At 39.7% G+C, this 7,714-nt stretch overlaps 1 pseudogene; it reads right to left on the bottom strand.

Moving 5' to 3' along the window:
• Nucleotides 1-2,558: 2,558 nt before the first annotated feature.
• Nucleotides 2,559-3,165, bottom strand: LOC143389585 (fin bud initiation factor homolog; annotated as a pseudogene).
• Between the last annotated feature and the right edge of the window lie 4,549 nt (nucleotides 3,166-7,714).

Genomic DNA, 7,714 nt, shown 5'->3' with positions numbered 1-7,714 from the left:
ACTCCATGAAAGGGCCATCTCTACCCCACCATGCCAAAGAAATAAGCCTTGGGTTTTCAGATTTATGTTCTAATCTGCCTTCTCCTGGACATAGGCTTTTTTCTATCAGCCCTACAGACTGGACAACAGACCAGAATTTAATGCTGTTTCTTTTCATAGTTGCAGGGAACATTCATGGACTTCTCCCCAGAGGAAATCCATGTCTGCAGTGCATGGATATGAGGCCTTCTGGCCCTCCTTCTCCAACCAAGGGATCTCCCTCCCTCCCTCTAAACAACAACCCTACTCAGCAGGAAGTAGCCAGATTGAGTACAATGCCCCTAAACCAAAACAAAAAAGGGAGAAATGTTGGTAAAGATGGTGCCCGGAGCACTTCTCTTCAGGGAGCTCAGGTCCATGACGCACTGAGTGGCATGTGAACCATCACCTCCAATCCCTGTGAATGGTGCGAACTTTGAATGGCACACCTTCAATCCTTGAAGTGGCGTGAACTCTCGGCCAATGAAGAAGTAACAGGCCACTGGCCTTGTTCCTCCTCATCCTGTGTTAAGCCCATAAATATCAATACCCTGTTCGCGTTCGCTCTCTTACTCTACCTCTCTTACTCTCTTCCTCTCCCTCTCTCTCTGCCCCCTTCTCTCTCTCTCTCTCTTTCCCCTCTCCTCTCTCTCTCTCCCTCTCTCTCTTCTCTCTCTCTCAACTCCCTTTTCTTCTGCGACTGGCTGCTATGGTCTTGCTAATAAATCTCGGACAGGTAAATTGTTGTTTTGGCTTGTTGAGTATATGGAGCTTTTCCATCATCCTTTACAGGACAATGGAACAATTGTGTCCATTGTTGTGGAGAAGGTTTGAATCAAAGCTCATCTTGCAGTGATAATCAAATATTGCACTTTCAGTAGTATTTGCTGATTTTTCTTTTTTAGCACACGTTTCAAAGGATGAAAGTTACTAGTATTAAAAAAAAAAAAAAAAGAGCGAGAGAAAAAGATCTACCAAACTAATAAAGAATACAACTGCTGCTGCACTGGGCATCTCACAGTACAGCACTGAAGAAAACAAAGATTACTAGCAGCATTGGGACGTGCTCTTTCAAAGCTGTTGAGTAGGCACAAACTTCTTGTTTCAGATCAAGTGTTGTGTCTTCAACTTAAGTGTATGCTTCTTTGGTCTTGTTGGTTGTTACGAGATTTGTTCCTTGCCTGATCTGAACTTGAAGCAGCAGTTTCAGGTGGTAAAGTCTGTTCTGTTACACTTCATGCCCAACAGCTCAGTGCCCCCTCTCCAGCACCATCATAAGCAGCACGGCCCAGTATGTAGGAATAAATCTCGCTTCTCTCACCAGAAAATGAGTTTTTAAGCAGAGCGGCAGAGATTAAATTTAAAGTTCTGGCACAAGCTAGTTTTTTTTTTTTTTTCCTCATGAGGATAATAAGGGTTAGCAGTGGGGGGGTGTTGTTAAATGCATAGCTCTCCTTCCTTCTTTATCATACACACTAAGTAAACTGGCTTAAATCCCATCCTCTCTCCTTTGCATGGGCCTCTCTTTGAAATATGAAATCTACAGATATAAATTAGAAAATAAGCCAGTATTATGTGAAAACACATTTATTGGCTGAATGATAAAACTTAGCTAAGGAGTTATTAGAATTAGAATATCCCCCTCCTTGAAGTACAAGTTTCTAATAAGCAAAAAGAAGCAAAACCCCTGAATGAGTAAAAAATACATTGACAACTTCAATCATAGGCTTCTGCGTGGGGTGTTCAAACTACTTTTTTGTAATTGACTCTTGCACTGATGACAAAGCACGGACACACAATGAGACAATACAAATCAGCATATCAACATGAGAGGGCAACTACCACAAAGCAGAGACTTCTTCAATGTTGCTGCTGAAACTTACATACACCCACAGAGGAAACTTGCAAATCTTCCTATAAAGGATGATTTGCACAGAGTTTCCCAACAATATGTTTACAAAAAAAAAAAAGCAAAAACAAAAACAACTCACAGACCATGGTTAATAAATAAGAGAGAAAAGCAGAAGAAGCAAGAAACTTCCGTGGACTGGCAGGCATAGAGAGCAACACCTTGGACTTCATTTGAAAAACAGTCACTTTGTTTGTAGAGCCCAAGAGAGACCGCTGAAGGTGAAAGGAGCTTCACACTATGGTCCTTGGGTATATCCCATAATCACCAGGAAGGGGAAGTTTAATCAGTCTCTACTGCATAGCCTGTATCCATTCAGATATGGCTGAAACAAATATCTCTGCAGAGTTATTTTAAAGCACACTAGGAATGAGGGGGTATTGCTTTAATTTGTTCTTTCCCACGGATAGATAAATCTGTAACAATCACATAAATAATGTACAGAATTGAAACAACCACTTCACCTTTCAACTCTTTCTTTTTTAAAGATGATTTCAGATTAATTCTCAAAGTGCAAATCTGGATATAAAATATTATAAGAGTAAGGAAAAATTAAGCCCCCTCATCTATCCCCCACCCTCCACTATGGAGCTGATTTGATTGCTCTCTCTGGCATTTGTGCTCTTCCACCTCATACTTTAAGATAATCATTTTTCAGCTAACCTAGCCAAGTCCCGTGGCTCCTGATGGTGAGGGCCAGCAGCTCCTATTTTTCCCTAAGCCCTGTGGAGATGTCAGGCATTTCTTTCAGCAGGGACTTGATGTGGACCAGCATCCTGCTGGCTATCCTCTTCCTGGCCCTGCTTGAATTTGTTTTCCAGCTCAGTGAGGGACTTGTCGGAGTTGGAGTAGGCATCCCCGATCTGGTGGGACTCCCACCTCAGATACTTGCCATAACTCTCTTCCCAATCCAGGTCGTAGGAAATGCTCTTGCTGATGCCCTCCAAGACGCACCCAGCATCCTCCACCTGGCGGCCCAGCATGGTGAACTCCTCTGTAAGGGTGAGACTCATCAAGCTACTGGCCTGGGTCCCTTCCCCTTGGGAGCAGTGCACATGGTCACTCACCCTGAAAAGCAGCTGGCACTTCTTGGGGTCATCGTTCTCCTCATAGTCCCTGTCGGGCACGAAGTAGTGGTGCAGAGTCCCATTGGACATTTCTGGGTAGAGAGGACCATCAAAGTAGCCCTGACACAGGTGGCAGAGGAAACCCATCCAGAGGAACTTTGGGACCATCATTCTGAATATTAAGGAAGACCAGGGACCCCAGGAGAAGACTCTTTTGTCCAGGAACAAGGAAAGGGGTCCTCTTGGGAGTCAGTGCCTTCCTGAGACAGTGTCCTCCTCAGTCCCCGTCGGCTAACTGCACCGTGGCCCCTGCACCCCAGCAGGCTTCATGTGGCTGTGGGCGACAGGGCCTGGGTAGCACTGCCCTGCAACAGCGCAGGGTGCACCTGGCTCTGCATTTGCTCAGTGACTGGAACTACCGCTCTCTTGCAGTCCAGATGGGATCACAGGGCAGAGGGGAGAAGACGTCCTGCAGAGTGCTGCAGGTCGCTGGCTCCATTGCCCCTTGCTCCAGGGAGATGGAGCAGTGTAGCTAGAAAGAAGCTCTTGCTTTTAGACACTTTCAACTTCTGGACTGGGTGGGAAAATGGAGGGAGCTTTTCCTTTGGCTAAAGATCCTAAGGATCTCTGGGCTCTCAAATTACAGCTGGTTTCATCACTACGATGAACAAGTTTGAAAAGAAACCTCTCAACAGATCTCTGTTATTAAAGGTACAGGGTCTCTTTTTAAAGATTGGAAAGAGACATCCTGAAAAACAGAATTCAGCTTGAAGGAGGAAATGAGAAGAGAAAAAGTAGAATTTCTGCAACAAAAAGAGAGTTTTGCTATTAACATAATGCAGTGAAGGGTGATTACTCTGGAGAAATACCATTTCATAAGTTTAAATAAATATCAGGTTGGATTTGTGGAGTAAACCTATTTTCATCTTTAAAACAATTGGCCTTAAAACCAAATTTGAAGTGTTGGAAATGACAGTTTTGCTTACAAATGCTTAGTTAAAATTTATAAAAACAAAACTTTCAGAGCAATAGGAATAGAAAAGTGATTTACACACCATTGCTCATAGGCATATGACAAAAAAACCAAAAACCTGCGAATGGAAATTTTCCTATTTAATACATAAAAGGACAACTGAGATCTTCATTTAACTTTTATGGAAAACCATCCATACGGAGCTCCTTTACTGATTCTTTAACCTAAGACTTTACAGCTATTGCCTCTTTTGAAGTACTTTGAAGCTTTTGGAGAGTACAGGATTGGCAGAGTTGTCTTCATTTTCCAAAAGGGAATAAAAAAGTGTAGGATGTTAAACAAATTGTTTATATTCATATACGCTAGTTAAACTATTAATGTACAGAGTCTTTTAATTTCATTTGGAAGAAATCCTTACTTTTTCATGAGGCAGTTAGTTTCTTATTTGTGAATTTACTAGCAAATTTCCATTTTACAGGCCATTTATTTGCTCAATAAAATTTTTTTTAGCATTTATTCTGTTCCAGATTCTATTTTAGGTACTGAGAATGGAGCAGTGAACAAAAACAGAGACAGATAATTGTCCTCCTAGAGCTTTCATTATGGGAGATGGAGAAACAATCAATGTAATAAAAATAAATACAATGTTTGTATGATAGAGAGTGGTATGGCTGTAGAAAAACAAACAAAACAAAATAGGGAATGAGTGAGAAAGAGAAGCAGCACATCTATTTCTTTTTTGAAATGTAATCGAATGATTCATGTTGATTGGCCAGTGTTCCCTATCTCTCTCCCTCCTCCAATCATAAAGGACAGATTTCATTGAGAAACTCAGTGCCACATAGTTCTGAGATTATTACTCTCATTGTCATTGCTTTTGTTGACCTAAGTCCAGTTTATCCTGGACTCCTGGATAAACAAGGGAATTCCAGTTCAGTAACTGGATATTTTTTCAAAGTGCTGTCATACGCATAGATTTTTTGAAGCATGTTGACTTCACGTTTTAATTCTTATTCAGATACTTAGCATCATGCAAACATAGACCAAAGGAGTTTTCTTAGTGTTTTTGCCAAGTAGAAAACTACAGCTAATTTTCAGGCTTCCTAGCCAAATACTACAACCTTTTCTAGTTTGCAGACTGTACTGTTGGACTCACAAGTTGCATTGCTTTCTTTCTTTTTCCCTGGGACATTCACAAGTGACAACAGATGGATTCAAATTGACTGTTCAGCCAAAGAAGAGAGGAGGAATTTACTCTGATTCACTCCATTCTTGCACAATTCCCCCAAGATTTACTAACCAATTCAATTAAGTAAACTTATTTTAAGCACTTACTACTTACTCTCTACTTACAGGGTGCATTGTTAATTTGGCTAAAGATATAATGATGTGCAAAAAAAAATCTAGTGGTTGGAGAGTCAGGCATATAGACACATAAAGTCCTGAGAAATAAAGAACTAAGTGTATTGACTTTCTTTCTGCATTTACCTCATTTAAAGATACAACTGCTATGTCATGCATAAGTAAATGAAAGTAAAGTTTACTCCAATTAAAAAAAAAAGGGAAATTCATTGACTCACATAAATACTAAGATTAGATTTTTAGACAAAGGCCTGGTCCAGAACCTAGTTCTTTCACCGTTTCTTGGTTCTTCTTCCTCAGCTTATAATCATTCTTGGGCAGTCTCTTTCATTTGTGGTTCCAAGATGACTTTCAGTGTCCTTGGAGGCTACATGCTTCCTTATTCATGGCCAGCAGGAATGACAGGTTGAATTTCCTGACAGTTCAATTTCAAGCAACTTGAATCAGACTCAGTGCCCACAATTGACCTGATTTAGATAATGAATCCATCCTTAGATTTACAATGGTCAAAAACTTTTGATAAACCACTTGGCTGAAGAAAATAAAGGCCCATTTCTGCAGCTGAGATGAAGGAAACAAAAGCTCTGTGGCTGGGTAGCTTAAGGTTTCCTGTTTAGGAAACGAACAGTTTGAGAATAAATTAGAGGAAAGTACTATAAATATTCTCTTTACCCCACATCTTTGTCTTTATTAACCATCTGGAAGACATTGCTACCCCTTTAAAGTAGTATGTTATTACATGTTTAGCAGCCGGCTGTATGTGGGTGGTGGGATTCGCATATGTAGGATTTGCTAATTTTTATAGTGTATTTACTCTCCCTGTGACCAACATCACTCATGCAAGTTTGGGAAAATATGTTCAATTGTACATCATTACACAACCTTCTCATCATGCAGATAGATTAGATGCAGATAATCCCAAGAGAAAAGAAAATAGTAAGCATCTAGTAGTTAGAAATGTTGAGTTTTGCATATGTATTTCTTTTGTTTTAATATGGTTTAATTAATTATAAGTTTAAATGGTTTGAATTTTATAATGGCTATGTTTAACAACTGACATTCAAAATTCTTGAATATCTAACAATTAACCTCAAGAGTCAGTGCTAGCCATCTCTTAGCATACCGTTTGTGGCCTTTTGGTTAAACATTTCATTTTATTCACTATTAGGTTTTTATAGTAATCCATTCATATGTGCCCAATTCCATCTTGGGCTAATCTGCTAGGGTCAGAGCTAAGGCAGACTTCTGAGGATTGACCTAGAATACACAGAGCCAAAGGAAATGTCCCAAAACAGACATGACAAACAGAGGAATTGGAAGAGTAAAGTCAAGAAGTACAATCTGCTGATAGGAGCAAGAGTTGAGTCTAAGACTGAAAACTGGAGACACGGGAAAAAAACAGGAACTGGATAAATATAAGCATTAAGGATGACCTTACTGGCTGTGGCTGGAGTAATGCAAGTAAATAAACAACATTAACCAGTTTCAGGTGTTCACATGTAATTCCTGCTACACGGTGCTGGCAAGGTTTACTAGCTTCGGATATGATTCTGCTTTATCATTTTCAGTGCTTTTTGAATCTTGTTCTTTTGGACCAATTATCGTTTTAGAGGGGGAAACAGGAAAGCAGTTTGGCACTATGAGCATAAAGCTCTCTGATTTTCCCTGGTTCAAAAGCTTTTGTGGTCTTCTTACTACTTTAGATTATGACAACAGTAGAACTTTTATAGAAATGGGACTTCTATGCAGTAAGCAATAAAGAGAGTTTGAGGGATTGGGTCCCACCATGCAGCCTAGAAATGTAGAAGGTTACTCTGAATGATGAAATCCCTCACTCCCAACATCTCAAAAATTGTAAGGCTGAGTCCCTGGATCATTCAAAGAAGAAAAAAACAACAAAAGGTGTAATTCTGGATGACAGCAGGGGTTCACTGAAATGGGAGGAAAGAGGAAAGGGAGAAGATAGAGAAGATTTAGAGAAGCCTATCATTTTAGCACATTAGTGATTATTTGTAATCAAATGAAAGATAACCTGTGGGAGTCATTAAGTAGTTATTGCTTGCAAAAGGTATGAACAAACAAAGAAAGAAAAAAGAAGAGAAAATTAAGGAAGGAAAGGAGATAGCAGAAAAGGAAGAAAAGAATAAAATAATTTTGGTAGTCTGTTTAATTTGTTACATTAACTCAGCGAAGTGGTTATTATATTTATTATAAGATCATTGGGTGGGGGAAGGAGAAATCTAGTTAAAAAGAATAATCACACACACACACACACAAAAAAAAAACCCAAAGTTAAGTATCTAAAATAATCGATAAAACATACCCTTAAAAATAATTACAACACTTAGAAGGAAATAAAGACACTGTGGGTAGAAAGTGTGATCA

Source organism: Callospermophilus lateralis, unplaced genomic scaffold (assembly GCF_048772815.1).
Source record: "Callospermophilus lateralis isolate mCalLat2 unplaced genomic scaffold, mCalLat2.hap1 Scaffold_63, whole genome shotgun sequence".
NCBI lineage: Eukaryota > Metazoa > Chordata > Mammalia > Rodentia > Sciuridae > Callospermophilus > Callospermophilus lateralis.
This window is presented reverse-complemented; position numbering and strand designations above follow the sequence as displayed.